Genomic DNA, 15,904 nt, shown 5'->3' with positions numbered 1-15,904 from the left:
TTTGTCTTTGAGGAAAGTGGATTTTATGTTGCGCTACTATTGTGGGCTTCATTTGCACAAATCAATTATTCTGACTGATCATCCAGCCACGGATCCGGACCTCCATCATGAACGGTGGCAGGGAGGCATAATAGGAAAGCTCTGTAGAGCAGTGAATAATGGGAAACTCCTTTCATCAGTGCAGCTAACCTTTTGGCAGCCACCAGCAAACTCTATTCTGATCCACTGATAGAGGGGACAATACACTGGGCTCAATTTGAATGAATGCTGCCACCAACAGTGTAGCCATTCAGGAGGTTTTGGGAACCATCTTTGACCATTGTTTATTATTACTCCTGCCAACAGTAGGAAAGAGAAAGTGAGAGCATCTATGGTGTAAACCTCTTTTTCAGCTTTAATCTCTCTTAAAAGCTATGTAGATCCAGATTTCCAGCTGAGCTACAGTAGCTATGTGATGTCAGATAATCACACAAGAGAAGTTTCAAGCTGGGCTTTTGAATTGCTTATCTGCATGAACTATGGCAGCTTTAACCCCATTCAGAAAGGGACGATTGTCTTTTCTCGAGCCTTTCAACTTACGTGAAACAGTGTTTTAGCACCCAAAGTGCTTCTCGCTCCTGGTGTATACACAAGCAGTTTTAGAAGAGGCAATTTAAGCAGATCCCTATCCTTTCGGCTCCAGTAAAACAGTTTAAAGCCGAGACAACAGAGGAACCAAAAATATTTTATGTCTCGCCGTTGAGTTCCTGCACTTAGGCTCCGCTGAGCCTTTCGAACATTTTAAAGCCATTTAAAATGCATGAATAATGGTACCGCTGAAGCAAGAGATTATGAACTTGAGATTTCGGAATCACCTGTATATTTGCTCTGCACTTGTTTCATTCTGCATCATAATTCTAGTCGCAGGGTGACCCAGGATTACTTGCTTGCTTCGATGTGCCAACCATTGAAACTTCCTGAAATTGTCCTGTGTATTCAGGTCTGTGTAGCTAGATTTCTATAAAGTGACAATACTCTTCTGTTTGCCTTTTGAATGTTCTCTGGCCTAGTTCAACTGCAACATTTTTACATTACAACTGTGAAATCTTGGCATAAAGCAGCTCTTTGTCCCTGCCATTATTGTCTCACAAATATAGTCCATTGTCACATAGCTGAAGTTAATTTGATCAACATTGGGACATTTAACTTTTATGTCTAGTCAAAAGAGCTGTTTCATGCTCATTTTGCGTATTCTAAAGAAATGATTGCCAGAAAAATAATGTTACCATTAACAATTCAAAGCAATTAGTTTCCCAGGGAGAGGCTATGTGATGCACAGGCTGCACACAACAATTCTTTGTCATTTTACGGCTGCTCATCAGTCACCTGTCACCACATTTCAAAGGCCCTCCAATCTAAATGTTTCCCTTTTGGCTTTTCCCAGAACTAGTAGCTGAATACGGGAAGAAAAGCTAGTCAGTTTCTAGGCAAAGACACAGGCTGCCTTAAAGATCTAGCTTTCCACTGGCGGTTTTGGGTTGACCATCTAGCCTTGCCATATTCTAACACCCCCCCCCCCCCCCCCCCCCCAACCCCAGCCAGGCTGCCTCCACCACCCAGTAGCTTCAGTGGTTTAGAAAAATGCGAACCCCTTCTTTCTACATGACAATTAAAGGATTGATTTCAATAATCTATAAACATATAATGGAGAACATTCTGAACATCCAGATTTATTTGCTGAGACAGCGCCGTCATCTAAAATGCCAAAAGATTACACAAATTGATGCACCCAAAGGAAGCAGTGGTGTGTGGCAACCACCATGTTGAAGTAAGATTGCATTGAGTAGCTGAGAAAAACCGCAAGCATAATAATAGCTTATTGTCACAAGTAGGCTTCAATGAAGTAACTGTGAAAAGTCCCCAGTCGCCACATTCCAGCGCCTGTTCGGGGAGGCTGGTACGGTAATTGAACCCACACTGCTGGCCTTATTCTGCATTGCAAGACAGCTCTTTAGCCCACTGTGCTAAACAAACCACTTCAATGAATCATACAAATTTTACACTCCAAGGCCTGTATTTCCAGATGCCAGTCCCACCATTTCACTTACATTGTTTATGCTTTTAAAAGCGGCTTGGATATCGAGGATATGTTATGATACTCATCTGCAAGATACATGTTTCACATTCACAAACTTTGGAGTTAATTGTCTGTCCCTGTTAGATGCTTTATTTGGTGAAGAAAACTAATTTGAAATGTCAGAATAAAATAAAATCAATTTGCTTAAAATGCTGTGATGTTAGTGATGGTAGAGGGCAGATTTAGCTCAGTTTTCTGGATAGCTGGTGTGTGATGCAAAGTGATGCCAACAGCGCAGGTTCAATTCCCAAACAGGCTGAGGTTATTGACCTCAACCTCTCACCTGAGATGTGGTGATCCTCAGGTTAAATCACCACCAGCCAGCTCACCCCTCAAAAGGGAAGGTCACCTGGGACTATGGTGATTTTAATCTGGCGGTGACTTTGGTCAAAACAGGATTTGAAATTCTGGTTTTGTCAAGTATGAGTGAGAGGGATTTGATCTGGTCACAACCGGATTCACAGGGTTTTCACTCCTCGGAATGAATTGCGACATGTGTGATGTGGTGATAGACGTTTTTAGACCCACTGCTGATCAACGTTGGGGGCATGTCAGAGGGAGTTCCCAGGTTATCCCAGGTGTTCTGCCCATTTTGGGCATTTTAGGCTCAGCAGTCTATATAAGGCCCCACACAACTTGAATCGTACAATTACTTCTCTGAGCAGATGCTCCATATTTCTGAAGGGAAGTACTAAACATAAAGCCACATCATGTTTTTCTTTGGGCAGTTCTCAGCCTAGGCTTCCACTTTCAGTGTTCTCTGAGCAGGATAATTGAGTCTATTGCACTGCTATTGATGTGGACCCCCCACCCCATCCCTGGGCCAATGACACAGCAAAGAAGTGGGCAGAAATCCTTACCCACCAAGTTCCTGCCCCACCGCCCTCAAAAAGAGGAGTGGAAATGTTTAGCCGAATGTGCTTGCTGAGGGTTACTTTGGGATATTATCACTCCCCATGGAGGGTTTTTAGGTTGGGGGCGGGGGGGGTGTAAAATTCCTCGGATGGGATTCTCACTGGATTCCCGCCTGGCCTGACCTCTCAGTAATGTTACACTGCGGTGAGCGAGGCTTTGGCCTGCCGACCTGCCCTCTGCCCAGTTAAAGCCCATAAATGGCCAATTATTGACTGTTAAGTGCTGTCCACCATCCTCGTCCCTATTTAACATCAGACAACTGCACCCACCCCTCTTACCCCTCTTCCCCAGCCCCTCTCCCACTTTAGGGTCTGGTAGCCATAGACCTCCCTCCCCCCACTGCTTCCTTGCAAAATCCCAATTATACTATCCAACTCCCCACAAATTCTCTCCTACCCTCGCCGCCCTGCCTGCCCTCCCCGCCCTGAAACCAAAACTTTGGGGGTTTGTGGATTCCCAGAACTTAGGCTCTGGGGATTGATTGTCCATTGTAGCTTCTGCCGGCGCACAGCTCTCTTAAGACGGGATGTCCTCCTGAACGAGGAACAGAAGTCCCAGCTCCAGCCAATTAACGCTCGTTGGAACACATCCCCGCCGACTCTTCGAATGGCAGGAAGGGGAATCCCGCCATCCTCACAAATTCTAAAGGCCCACATCTTTGATGTGCCGAAACGTTGAATTAATGGTGGTAACTATGAAATGGTGAAATATTTTGAGATGCGTAACCAAACGGCTACCACAATCAGACAGTAGTTGCTGAATTTTACCACAATCTGAACACAGCCTCGAAGCCGAACACTCACAGAATTCACGGAGGTGGGACAATGGGAGGACAGCAAACTGGCTCTCGGGACGGTGCTAATTTCTATATCTTGATTAGGCTGGCAGCCTCAGATTTAACCCTTTTTCATCGGTTTTACATTGGGACGCTGGGCATTCCGAGCCTCATCTAGCCTCATGCTAGATTTTAATAACCTTTCTGATTAAGGGCAGCATGGTAGCATTGTGGTTAGCACAATTGCTTCACAGCTCCAAGGTCCCAGGTTCGATTCCCGGCTTGGGTCACTGTCTGTGCGGAGTCTGCACATTCTCCCCGTGTGTGCGTGGGTTTCCTCTGGGTGCTCCGGTTTCCTCCCACAGTCCAAAGATGTGCAGGTTAGGTGGATTGGCCTTGCTAAATTGCCCTTAGTGTCCAAAAATTACCCTTAGTGTTGGGTGGGGTTCCTGGGTTATGGGGATAGGGTGAAGGTGTGGGCTTGGGTAGGGTGCTCTTTCCAAGAGCCGGTGCAGACTCGATGGGCCAAATGGCCTCCTTCTGCACTGTAAATTCTATGATTCTATGAAACCCGACAGCTGATGTGAGGCAAGGTCAGCTTCGGGGTAAAGGTAAGAGCCTTCACAAGAGGGCTAATGATTCAGTAGAGTGGAATTTCTAGATCCTATTCACCAAACATTCTCCTCCCAAATCAGACCTCCTCCTCACCCCCAGCCATATAAAGGCACAATGGGGTGTCAGGATTCAGACCACACCAGGTCAGAAATCATTCCTGCTTTGGCCTTTGGCCTGCTACAGATTGCTCTTACGCATGTGGAAACCAAACCTATCAATCTAGCTAACTTTCAAGTGGAGATCCTATCAAGGACAAAAGATGCACACTGAGGAGTTAAAATTCCACAGCATCCGGGGAAACCGGAAGTTCAAGTTTCTTGTCCAAAACACCCCTCACCCTCTTCTCTCTCTGACATCCCCTACCTACATAACCGGACCAGTTAATCTTTAGACTAAGGCTTTTACGTTCAGAATGGATGAAAGATTGATGAGGATGGGATTCAAACCCACGCGTGCAGAGCATAATGGATTAGCAGTCCATCGCCTTAACCACTCGGCCACCTCGTCGCTAGGCTTCTACATTCAGCACCTGAGCACTAAAACCTGCCTAACAGAATAAGGTACACACAATGGATCCACCCATAATAATATGATGTGGATGGAAATCTAAACTGAGCATCAGTGGGTTTCAAGTAGGCGGGATCAATGGGGAGCATCAAACTCTGCTCCATCAATGCCCCACCTCCCGCCCCAATGTCATCAAATTGAGGCCGGGTTATTTTAATCTTCTGACCTCATTTGCATTCCATTAAGCAATTGCCCACTCAAAATGCTTTAGTTGAGCCATAATTGAAGTATGGTTTTGTTTCATATTAATAATAAATACAGAATTTTAATCATTCTGTAATAGCTGTCAAACACAGTCATACTCACTTAAAGGCGATGACTGTTTACGAGTTCTCAGCACTCATAAGCTGCTAACCCTTAATTGTGAATGTAATCAATATTGTAGCTGCGTTATTGAAGAGATAGTTCTTTATATAATTACATCTATGTGTTACAACATTAAAACAGTTGGTCTATTGTGAAAAAAGTGTTCCCCTCACAGTCCTGGTTCGGCAACAACTTGGGTGCTATAGTTAACTTTGGTCCCCCTGAGTTAAGGAGGGGATGAGTCAGGGTTTCCACAAGGTTGACAAATAATCTTCACTACGACGAGGGGGATTGGATAGTGCCAGTTTGGATGCTACAGGTGCTGCTCAGGCATCGACAAGCACACTGGTTGACAAAGGCCACCTGCTGAACATGTGGATGTTGATTGTGGTGTGGAGCTCATGCAAATGTCCGCAGCATGCATGCACTGAATGTCTTGCTGCTACTCAAAATGTGACAACACTGCCTGACCTGTTGTGGAGGAGCACTGTAGCACTTGGCAGAACAAGTGTCAAGAGTTGTGGTGGTCTGCTGCGTTTTGCTCAATCTCACTGCTGTGTGGTGACAGTCCTTGCTATATGGTGAGCAGCTGAGGAACAAAGAGAGGAGTTGTCAACCTAAACAGCGCCTTTCTCCCTGGGCTGCCTGTGAAGAACTAACTTGAGCATAATACCAGTAACTGCGATCTCAACTTCCATTCACCAACAGTCTCAAATCTTACCTTCCATGAGAGTCATTGACAACGCAGTACGGAGTCCTGTGCTCCCCCGCACTGGCGAGTTCTTCCAGTCCCACCAGGTCAATGGCAATTTTGCATATCTCACTGGCCTTGCTGCCTTGCTGCTGGGGAACCCACTGCAGGAGGTCAACTTTGGCCTCAAACAGGTGTGATTCAGATCCCACCGGGTGCAACGGGTCGTGTGCATTGCCCGCGGCTCGTCGCCTGACATGAAACTCGTTTTGGACCTCTGCTAGTATGTACCTGGCCTGGCGCAACGGGATCGCTGCCGGGCACAACGCGGTGGGAAAATCACGCCAAAGGCTGTTTCTCTAACAGTCATCATCCAGTTGGGTAATGAGTCTTTCTGCTTTCCAATTGGCATGGCGAGGCAGTACATCACAAGGATGGATGTGGTGTGGGAGTAAGTCATGTGATGAAACCTACAAGGATAGATTTAATCATGGATGGCAACCCTGGCTGCAATCGAAGTTGTGATAACAGTTATCAGATGCTGTATCATGGTGGGATCCACAAGGATATGGATGGAGTTGGCCACCTGTTCCATGCTGGAAAGGGTTGGTTCCAAGCTCTGGGAAAACACTGTGCCAGGTTGGTGCTGGACTCCACAGTGCTCCTCAGCATTAACTGCAGACTTCCTAATGTTATGAGCATTTTGTTGTACATGCCCATCACTGTTCACCTGTGGGCTTCTCCATCTAGGTCGCCATCTTGAATCCTCTGCGTCAAACCCCATATGTAACTTGGCCCTCTGGTGAGTTGGTACCTGTACTTCTGTACCCTGTTCTGGCTGCAGTGCGTTTGTGCCCATCCTCACCACATACAGATCCCACCTCTATTCTAACTTCTACAATATCGTCAGTATCTGAGCTGATAGCTGTGAGTGTGAAACCTGGCTGTGGGCTCGTCATCACCATCTTCTTGGTGTTCCACCGCTGCCTGACAAGGTTGCACCTAAAAGGCGAAATGGGCAAAAGTAAAGCTGGTGTGAGAGAGAGTAGGGGTGGAGGGGTGAGGGGTGGGAATTAAGAGCTGCATGCTTATACCACCTACATTTTGTAAATCCCAAGACAACGTTGAATAAACGGAAATTGGATGTGGGATGGTGAAATGATCAGCTATGATCAGTGCAGTGATGACCAGTACCATCTCTTCCATGAGTGTCAGTATATGGAGATGCTCCTAGCCCCTTAGCTCAAACTTGGGGCCTCTAGTTATGTACCACATTGTCTTGCAAAGGAGAGGGAAATGCATCAGTGAGCGTGTTTTGGATGATTTATGGGTCATAGTTGAACAAGCTACGAGATGTGGGTGCGGGTCTTGCAGTATTGTGAAGATTGTGAGGGTCCTGGGAGCACATGTATGGTACATATGAGTCCTGATTGATCGAGGTTGTTGGTAGGTGATGATGAGAGTGTGGTGATTTGAGCAGTGACTGAGGGTACTGCAGCAGTGGTAGTATATGGCATTTGAAGATGCATTCACTGACGTTGAACTCTCATGTCAGGTTATTGAACTTATGGTGTCACTGCATCTAAATCCTCGAGGCTTGACTCCTGGTCTTAATCTCCATGGCCCTCCCCCTTTCAGCTGCAGGACAGGATATTTCTCCGGTACACTGCGATTAGGGGCCAGTCATTTTTGTTTAACTTAGGCAAAGTTTGAGATTTACGACACTTGATAAGCAAATAAAGCATCAAGATTCGACAGGTTTTGAAAAAACAAAAATAAATGTTACTGTACATGGTCAGAAATATCAAAGAATTTACAATATCTATTCTCATACTCTTAACATACAGGGTTCATATGAGACAGATCTGAATTAACATGCAAACTGTCGAACACACCACACTGCCCAATAAATGGCACATGCAAGCCAAGACAGATTCCACAGATTTCTCAACAACCTAATGTCAATAAATAATAATAATTGCTTATTGTCACAAGTAAGCTTCAATGAAGTTACTGTGAAAAGCCCCTAGTCGCCACATTCCAACACCTGTTTGGGGAGGCCGGTACGGGAATTGAACCTGCACTGCTGGCTTGTTCAGCATTACAAACCAGCTATTTAGCCCAGTGTGCTAAACCAGCCCCGCAAGTCAACCAATGTAATTGGAACTCTGTGTCTCTCACGAGTCTTCACCTTTTTCAAAATCACACCTTGTAATTCTCTCCAATGGTTGCTCCAACTTGGACGGCATCAATGACCGCCCACCTCACAGGGATTCAATCCTGTCTCCCAAGACTCTGGTCCCCTGGATTCCCGAGTCTGCATTCCAGGACTAACTCACAAGCACATATGCATTCCAGGACTAGCTCACAAGCACGTCTGCATTCCAGGACTAACTCACAAGCACGTCTGCATTCCAGGACTAACTCACTACGTCTGCATTCCAGGACTAACTCACTATGTCTCCATTCCAGGACTAACTCACAAGCACGTCTGCATTCCAGGACTAACTCACAAGCACGTCTGCATTCCAGGACTAACTCACAAGCACGTCTGCATTCCAGGGCAAACTCACAAGCACATCTGCATTCCAGGACTAACTCACAAGCACGTCTGCATTCCAGGACTAACTCACAAGCACATCTGCATTCCAGGACTAACTCACTATGTCTGCATTCCAGGACAAACTCACAAGCATGTCTGCATTCCAGGACTAACTCACAAGCATGTCTGCATTCCAGGACTAACTCACAAGCACGTCTGCATTCCAGGACTAACTCACTACGTCTGCATTCCAGGAGTAACTCACTATGTCTGCATTCCAGACTAACTCACAAGCACGTCTTCATTCCAGGACAAACTCACAAGCACGTCTTCATTCCAGGACTAATTCACTACGCCTGCATTCCAGGACTAACTCACAAGCACGTCTGCATTCCAGGACTAACTCACAAGCACGTCTGCATTCCAGGACAAACTCACAAGCACGTCTTCATTCCAGGACTAACTCACTACGACTGCATTCCAGGACTAACTCACAAGCACGTCTGCATTCCAGGACAAACTCACAAGCACATCTGCATTCCAGGACAAACTCACAAGCACGTCTGCATTCCAGGACTAACTCACTACGCCTGCATTCCAGCACTAACTCACAAGCACATCTGCATTCCAGGACTAACTCACAAGCACACCTGCATTCCAGGACTAACTCACAAGCACTTCTGCATTCCAGGACTAACTCACAAGCACGTCTGCATTCCAGCACTAACTCACAAGCACATCTGCATTCCAGGACTAACTCACAAGCATGTCTGCATTCCAGGACAAACTCACAAGCACATCTGCATTCCAGGACAAACTCACAAGCACTTCTGCATTCCAGGACTAACTCACAAGCACGTCTGCATTCCAACACTAACTCACAAGCACATCTGCATTCCAGGACTAACTCACAAGCACGTATGCATTCCAGGACAAACTCACAAGCAGCTTTAACTCTTTGTTCGCTCAGATCAAAGCACTGCTGCTCCAAAGGCTTCACCCCAATGACCGATAGTATGGAGTCAGTAACCTTCTGCTGCCTCTTTAGATCTTCAGGGCTTCTCCCAAGCCCCCATTACTTGACGTCTGCCAGCAGTTGATCATTTTATTCTTGCAGCCTCTTTCTCTGATTCTCTCTCTTCATAACTGGGACCTTTCCCTGGCTCCTCTCCCTGCCCGGAACTCTTCTCCAATAATGATGCCCCATATCTCAGTCACACGATTGGGCTTTTCACATGGGCCCACTGTTCCCATTCTCAGTCCTACAAGACTTGCAAATACCCATGTACCACCTGCCCCCAGTCCCTGCATGAGCAGAAATTCCCAAGGCCTGTCGGGACTTGAGGTTCCCGGTGACTTGCTCACCGATAAGGTAAGATGAGGTCTCGTAACATTCTTTCTCCACCAATAGTGCAATGCCCAAACAACGTATTCTCTCATTTTGCCCATGTCCAATGCTGATTTTTGGGGATTGCCCAATTTAGTTTCCACTTCTCTATATGTGGGTGGACCCCAGTAAAGTGGGTGGACTGAGAGAATTACACAGGGGCCCGTGCATCCAACCCACAGTGGTGGGATATGTGTTGCACTTTTATTTTAGGACAAGAAGGGCCTGACAGTGGAAATCCATCTGCTGGTGGCAGGAAGGATGATTAATGGGCCACTTTAGAACAGTTTTCTGGGAGATACCAGGATTTAATGATGACCCACAGATTTAACCTGACTCACATGGGATCCCCGCTGCCCACAGAAACCGCCTAGTAAACCTTCCGGTCTATGGGATAGGAAGGGGATGTGAGAGGGGTCCCCTCATTTGCAGATACTCAGTGCCTGAAGACAGGGCGGAGTAGGAGCTGCTGGTGCCCCCCCTCCCCCCCACCTCTTCCCTCCCCTTCCCTTGCATCAAACTGCCTTCCTTCCACTTGGCCAGCGAACCCACCCTGCAACCCTCATCCCGCCCCACTTATCACCCTCTGGAGATCCAGTAATGACCCTTGCTGATGGCATCGCTGTTTTATTGGCAGCAGCCACCTCTCACGGTGGTGCTGCCAGCAATGAAGAGCTGGGATTTCTCCCCTAATTCCGTAGCAGGCTCAACACTGTCCAGTTGAATGACTGGCTGCATAGAAATAGTCTTGGGCCTTCAGTGGAAAGGCCGACCAGTGGTTCTCCAACTAGTGTGCCAAGGCCCCCGCCGCGCAATTAAATTCCACCCTATGGGAACAAGGGCATTTTAATCATGACTGTTTTGACACTGAGTATAGCCACGCAGCACCAATGGCTGCTTGGGTGTGGTACCAGAGGGACACCAGTCATTGTGAACCCAATCTTCTGCGCAAGTGTTTTCATGTGAGAAGGAGAGAGACAAAAAGAAAATTGGAAGGATGAATGTTTATTTCACACCTGGGTTGCTTGAAGAATTTCCTTAAATGTCAAAATCGAACAGTCAGACAGGGTGTGATAACCGGAAGCAAACATCCTATTAGCTGTGGTTATCTGAGATATCTGCATGGTGGCTTTGCCTCACGTTCAAAATCATGACGTGTTTAAATCGAATAAATCATTCCGTGGGTCTATATGGGTAACCTGCTATCCCATCCCTGTAGCAAGGCCAGGCTCATGCTTAAAATGCAGATTGTTTAATTTCGGAAGGTCAACCACACTATTTTCTTTGATAGTTTTTTGTGCATATCAGGGTGATGTGGGTTAACCTCAGGAAATTGCAGATGATAGATGTGAGGGTCAAGCCTACCAGGTTAGAGAAACCTCAGCCAGCTGAAAATTAAACTTCTCCTTCTGTTCTTCCTGCTGCAACATATAGCTTAAGTTCAAGTCCAGAGAAGCTTCCCTGCTTGCACCAGTGTGAAATCTCCCATTTTTTTTTACATCAGTTAAAGTTGTGGCTTCTTCAAGTGAGATTGCAAACTTATTGCTGATTAGTGGTAACCCTTTGACAGATTGCAGTCGCGGCCTTGTGCGCAGTATGAATTGGGTTGTGACTGCCCAAACTCGTCTCTTCTTGGACCCTCCTCCCAGGAGCAGATCTTCCTTTCTTCATTCCATGGGTAGATTGGGAATATTTGGAAAATCTCTCAGAAGATTTGTTTTGTTAGTTGCCCTTCACCAACCACCCCCACCCCTCATCCCATTAGTTAGCATTCCTAAGTTTCTTAAGATATTTATTGTCCATTTACTTCTGCAAACTCCGTGCTTGCCACTGGCATTGCAATCATCAAGTTTTTCCATTACCCTTTGCAACCTGTGACAGGAAGGGATGTATTTCTAAAAAATGAGATTGACACTGGACCAGCCGTGAAAGTGCTTTCTTAAACTGGAAAATAAAATCTCATCATTTTATGTGACCCAAAGGAAGTGATTTACTGACAAAATAATTTTCCTTTTTACAGCTATAATACTTCTGTGTATAATTAGAAAGTTTTTATAAGCCATTAATTCACTTCGCGGGAGGAGGAAATCTCTCAGGAGCCAACAGGTTAAACTTTTATATGTAAACTTGTAACCATTAGATCTTGAAAAGATCCCTCTTTGCCAAGTGGATTGCTCCAGTTGACAGTTGCTGTTAGATTATGCAGCCCACAGCTGCTTGATGGTCTGATCAACTGGCAGCTATCAACAATTAAATATTGTCTTTCTGTGCAAGTAAACATCACACTTGATTGGCCAGGAGTGACGTGATGTTATTTGGTTTTATTTATTTGAAAACCTCTTAAAACAAGCTTGGCCCTATTTAGTCTCAATGGCCAATTTACAAAGGTCCCTGGCAGCCACACAAATGACACTAAGAACACCACAGAAAATGCATTCTTTGTCAGTGCGTTTTTAGTTATTTAAAAGATAACGGTGAATGGCTCTATTAAAAGACTAAACTGAAGGCAGAGATTTTACCTCAAAAGGGACAGAATTGCAAAGCTGAGAATCTCGAAAGAATCTTGAATCTTTGCAGCGATTGTATTCGGCAATTTCATCTGCATTCGTTTTCAACAGAAGTTTAATTTTCTTGTTCTGGCAAATGTTCATTGAGGTTTACGTTCACTCCGTTAATGTCCAAATTGTGATTATATTTATCGCTGTTCATTAAGATATTAGAAGTTGTTAAGGTCCTCTTGGGTCACCTTCTATCATAGAAATACGTAGCAATCGAGCATTTTGTTTTTGAAAATAATTATATGGAGAAATGATGAGTTATGTTTTGTTTCATTTTGGATTATGGTCTTAGTTGCTTGATGTGCCATTATATAATGCATGGCTGAAGTCCTGAGATGTTACACACCATACAGTGTGAAAAATTATAAATACTTTGGAAAGCAAGAGATAAAACATACACATTATCTTACTAATGATTAAATAATTGTTGCAATTTATCACATGAGTCAGCACATGTTACACACTTACTGCATTTACAACTAGAATCACTTACTTGGAAAGTCGGAAAAAAATCCATGTATAGATTATAAATTCACTTCCTTTCTGGGTGAGATGTGTAAAGTATTTGGATAGGATTTTCAATGCTCTCCAGATTTTCTCCTCCATTCATCATTTAAATTACACTCCCACTTTGCATCACAATCTGGCAAAATCTGAATAAATATCCATCCCACCTCCCCCAATCCCATTTTCTGAGCTGTGTTGCTCTTGTGTTTTCTGTGCCAGTTGGAAGTGTGTGCGAATGCCTGGCTTCCAAGGTTTTGCCGGGTGGGGGGGGGAGAGAATCTCACCAGCAGCCAAGTGTTTTCGTTATTGCACAATATCATTGACCTTCATATGGAGGAGAAAAAAAGGACGTTTTACCCTTCTAGAGTGGCTACAAAAGCTTTTCCAAATAACATTTGTCAGGCTAAACAACCTGGGCAAAGTGATTGAAAAATACAATCTGAGCAGCACTTCGCAGTCTGTAACTCATGTGAAATTAGGCATCTTAATTTTGCCATGGAAGTGTGACAAAAACTGCTTTACTCCTTCACCTGAATTTTGTAATGATTGTATTGACTGGGGGAAAAAATGCTTCAATGTACCCTAAATGAATACTCTGGGGCACTGACACGAAATCAAGCTCTTTCTGGGTTAACAGATTTCCAGAAGAGTTTTAACGTGGAATACGTCAGTTTGACTAGATCGAAAACAGCAGGACACAAACTGATGTGTTTCAAATATTTAAACAGATGGGAGCCCAGAGGACAAAATTTAATTTAGTTGAACCTCAGGGCGGAGAATGGGGTCCCGGTTGTTTGTTGAGATTTGTTCCCCTAATCACTTCACTTCAATAAAATGCGTAAGGCTCCTTTTCGATATTAATTATCTGAATATTTTACAAGCGTAATAGAGTTTATTACAAGATTTATAAATCTTCACAGCACTAAATAGGAATACTTTAGTCTGATTTTGATGCACTACAAAAAAATGACAAACTGATTCTAATGAATAGCTTTTATTTCCACCTATGTTTAGATGAACCCTGTGATTTATGGCATGAAAGCACAGTAAAACTGTACTGGCCTCAGTGCATGGTGGATTTATATCTGAAGTAATAATTGAAGTCATGGCTTGTTAATATAGTGGCACAAAAACCACTGGCATCAAACACTGTTTTAGTCTAATTTCATATGGCAAATACGAGCAGAAGTCTAGGGTTAATAGTTTCATGTTCAATCATAGCTTGTAAAATTCAAGGTGAAAAGTTGAGGATGTGGTGGTGAATCTGGCCTTTGCTTTAGCATCTGGAATGGTAATGTAGCAACAGCCGAGCTGTTCCTACGACTGTAATCCAAATACTGCATAATACGCAGACAATTGGTTAGAAGCACAAAAGATGCACTACCCCACAAAATGCATGTCCCCGAATTTGATCATTCTTGTAAAATAAAGAAGGAAGTTGTGTTGTGGATTGTGAGATGAGACTAAAATTCAATAACTGTGATATCAATTAAAGCTGGACAGGCCCAAACAATTAATTTTTGTGCTAATCGTATTTGCCAAACTGGTGCTGGGAAAAAAAAGATTGATGATTAGCGGTGTGCTGGTACACTGCTGCCTGTCAATCACAATTTAACTTGTACAGCATGTGCTGAGACTGAAGCCAAGCACTCATTATACAACCAAGATTTCTTTTGTAATTTGTGCTGGCGGGAAAGGTGCCGAAGAAACCTCACTTTTTAATGCAAAACTGAAGTATAACTTGCAATGTCATTTGAAAGCCTTGAAGGAATATTTAAGGGGTTTTTATTTAGTGATTGCTTATTTTAAGATAGTGACCTCATTATTTAATAATGATTGTAACAGAAGTCATGTCACAGCTATGTTGTCATTTCACCATATCAAAGTGGGAAAGACACTCAGGCATTTCAGTTCTGACTACATGATTGCAGCTTAATTTAACATGAATTCTAGATTAAGTTATTTTTCAATAAAATAACATTTCTTTAAGGTTTTAATGCAGCGATATAGTAACCCCCTCCCCCAAAGTCCTTTTGGTCTTGTAGAATTTCCTGTTTGATGTGGAGCTGAATAACTGGATGTGATTACAAAGCAATAGGTCTAATCAAGGGATTAACATGATGTTGTAAAATGCAAAAGTGGTTTTACAATCACCTTCTAAACCCTGTGCTTAGATTACAGCCTTGAAATTCAACCCAGGAATTACTTAATGCTTATAATGTAGGTGCACAGTTACCATTTCCAATGAATGCTTTATTGAGTTTTGTGTCTGTTTTAAGTAGGAAATGAATTAGCTCTCGGTGCTGATAGCAAGTCAATGTACTCCATGTTGTTGAAGCACAATTATGTTAATACAAGGAAATGAATAATTGTTCAATCATTACTGCAAGTTCTCTAATCTACATAGGTAGCTGTGGCTGTGTAAGCAGCACTCTTGTCTCCGAGTCAAGCACCACTCCAGAGTAGAGGCACTATCCTGGTCTTAATCAACTTCACTAAAGCAGATCACCTGATCATTGTCGCATTGCTGTTTGTGGGAGCTTGCTATGCACAAGTTGGCTGCCACTCTTCCTACATTACAGCAGTGACTACATCTCAAAAGTGCTTCCCTGTTAAGCACAGTGGAACATCCTGAAGATGCAGAAGGCAGAATATAAACAAAAATGTCTGTTTACAATAGACTGCTGGTAAATAGACTGTATGCTTGATGTGATTGATCAAAGTATATGCAATTGAAAGCTTTGCAAGTGCCTGGCACCTCCAGGGGACATGGAAAAGTGTTCATGGAGAGCTAATTGAATCAAAGAAAATTAACTTGAATTTCACTATCTGTAAGAAAACACAATTCTCATTCAGTAAAATACAATCAAAATGACATTTTGTTTTGGAGATGTTGGGCTGGATTTTTGTAGAGTCAGGGAGACT

At 44.0% G+C, this 15,904-nt stretch overlaps 1 protein-coding gene and 1 non-coding gene across 6 annotated transcripts in view; one reads left to right on the top strand and one right to left on the bottom strand.

Annotated features, from left to right (window-relative positions):
• The window catches only part of inpp5a (inositol polyphosphate-5-phosphatase A), a 752,293-nt gene that overhangs the window by 553,937 nt on the left and 182,452 nt on the right, over positions 1 to 15,904 (top strand). The gene's annotated exons all lie outside the window — the stretch shown is intronic.
• Positions 4,847 to 4,928, bottom strand: trnas-gcu (transfer RNA serine (anticodon GCU)). The gene has a single exon. It is a non-coding gene; the product is annotated as a tRNA-Ser (tRNA).

Source organism: Scyliorhinus torazame, chromosome 16, assembly GCF_047496885.1.
Source record: "Scyliorhinus torazame isolate Kashiwa2021f chromosome 16, sScyTor2.1, whole genome shotgun sequence".
Taxonomy (NCBI): domain Eukaryota; kingdom Metazoa; phylum Chordata; class Chondrichthyes; order Carcharhiniformes; family Scyliorhinidae; genus Scyliorhinus; species Scyliorhinus torazame.
Note: the sequence above shows the minus strand (reverse complement) of the source record. Positions and strands in the feature narration are given on the sequence as shown.